Below are 2,637 nucleotides of genomic sequence, written 5' to 3' on the forward strand. Positions count from 1 at the left end.
TTTTCAGTAAACGTCTCTCGCCCACTCTTTTTACCGCTTCTTTTTTGCATGCATCGGACGGAAACTACAAAGTTTGATGTGCACTCATGCACACGTTCAGTTTGCTTGCTAGAATTTGTTGCTGTGTTTGCTGCGTGAATCTGCGTCGACAATGACCTACCTCGCCGAAGCCCTCTCGCTGAAGCTCCAGTCGATCACAATCCTCACCTACTACCCAAAAAGGATTTCGTGTTCATATTCAAGCGACGCAGCAACAACACTGGAATGCCCGATTATGGCCATAAAGGAACCGGTGACTCAGCAGATATCGTCGTCTCATGCGTCCATTAACCAGTCAGTTTTTACTAAGGATGGTTCAGTCGCCGAACCTATATGCGCCCGAATGACCTGGGAATCTACGCTGGAAAGTCAGTAAGTGTGGCTATAATGCAGTTTATCCGCGATCTGAGAATTACGTGTGCTGCATTGAACTGTACATACTGCTTATAATCAGTACTATGTAGTTTCTAAGCAATATTTACGGTGCGCTTTAAAATTTATAGTTTGGCGAGACTCCAAGGAAGGATCGAAAATTATCATAAGAGAGCGATTCGTTGGGCAAGTTGGTGATCCATAATGTTACTAACAGCGCAAAAAAGGACGAGGGACCAGGAAGGAACACAGACAAGCGCTGACTTAACAACTGAAGTTTATTTCCGAAACGAGACAGAATATAAGGAAACGGCACGTGGACAAAAAAGATTGCAAAGCACTTATTTGCAAAAAAACAAAACAGTGTTGTCAGCCTACATGGCTGACAACACTGTCAGCCTACATGGCTGAACCTACAGCCACTGTTCAGCCACTGTTCAGCCTACAGGGCTGAACAGTGGGCACTTAGCCCTTCATTGCAGCACGTGTGAATCTGCTGAGTGCAAACCCCTATTCGAGAGGTGCCGTGTGGTGGGGCGATCTGCTTCTCAATTAACGCGGGAAATAATTGAGGCTGCGGGAATCGCGAAACTTGGCGATAAGTGCGTGAGTGTCCCGTCCATCGCCTTGATGGAAAAAGAAGTTCGGTACATGTCCCGTGAGCATGACCACCGCAAGTGATGTAGGCTGACAACACTGTTTTGTTTTTTTTTGTTTTTTGCAAATAAGTGCTTTGCAATCTTTTTTTTTTTGTCAACGTGCCGTTTCCTTATATTCTGTCTCGTTTCGGAAATAAACTTCAGTTGTAAGTCAGCGCTTGTCTGTGTTTCTTTTTCCTGGTCCTTCGTCCTTTTTTGCGCTGTTAGCAACATTATGAAAATTATCAGCTGCAGAGTTTTTTGAGAGCTAAAGTTGCCGTGCATGCGGGCTTGTTCGTATGGCATTTTTTTATTACAGTGCTAATGCCAATACACGGGACACAAGAAACGCACACGAAAACACACACATGGTGCTGGGTGTCTTCGTGTGCCTTTCTTGCGTCCCGTTTGTATGCGCTACCATAGTAATAAAATTTTCAAAATCATTGCGCGACCGCCAACCAGCCGACATGTCAGAACCCTTAACCACTACATGAAACTGCAAAATTACCACAAATAAGCACCTGCCAAACAACTTCATTGGTAACAATGTTACGCGTTGGTTTATTCAATTTCTAGTTTATTTTCTACGTGCACTGCTCCACTGAACGGTTTTTCGGCCTTGTCAAGGTATTTCAAGACCCTTTTGTAAAACGTTGAATATACGTCATCATAATTGATGTTATTGTTATTATTATTATTGCGATAGCAATTATATGGACAGTCTCGGCTGGCTTTTGCCGTCGCCGTCACCGCCGTCATGCTGCGTATATGTATAAGTATGCATATATACATCAATATCCCAAAGAAAAATAAATCAGAAAAATGCTTCCGAAGCGCGGAATCGAACCAGTGACCTCTCACTGCGCAGCGCGGTGCGCTCACTACTCCACAAAGCGCAGATCACTCAGGTAGCTAACGGCGAGCGTTATAGATCCTTTTCGAAAAAGGGCGCCCCTAGCGCCATGCACGCAAACTACAGTCTGCCGCCATTGTGAGGGCACCGCAGCAGGCGACGAGGGCTTCGGCAACGCGCCAGTGCGTTACATTTCAGCACCGCCGAATCGTGAACTGTCATCAACGTTTTTCGTAGAGACCGCGTGCTGCAATGGTGCAGACGTGCTGCGTTCCCATGTGCCACCATCGAGGATATCGCGACGAGAACAGCGATAAGGTACGCGATAAAACGTGAACAACAAACGCACGTGCTCTCTCTCCGTACGTGATGTCAAACGGACGTGCGGAAGGGCGCCGTTTTGTAAACGCGCTACAGAAACAAACGTGCTTATTTCACAGCGCCATGTGGAGCCTTGCTTTTACGAATGAATAGTCTTCTCCCAAGTGCCTGCATGCGGTGAATTGCGATAGATTGTTTGTGCAGAAATATTGCGAGGGTTCGTAAGGCCAGCCAGAAAAATAAAAATGAAATTGCGCACCGTTCATTTAGTAGCGACAGTACTCGCATATCGTAAGCCACGTGTCAACATTTTTTAGTACATACAAAGAGGGGCGTAGGCAGAAATTTTTTTTCGGGGTGGGGGGGGGGGGTACCACCTTGATCTGACGTGAGGGCCGGGCAGGCACATGT

Source organism: Rhipicephalus sanguineus, chromosome 1 (genome assembly GCF_013339695.2).
Source record: "Rhipicephalus sanguineus isolate Rsan-2018 chromosome 1, BIME_Rsan_1.4, whole genome shotgun sequence".
NCBI lineage: Eukaryota > Metazoa > Arthropoda > Arachnida > Ixodida > Ixodidae > Rhipicephalus > Rhipicephalus sanguineus.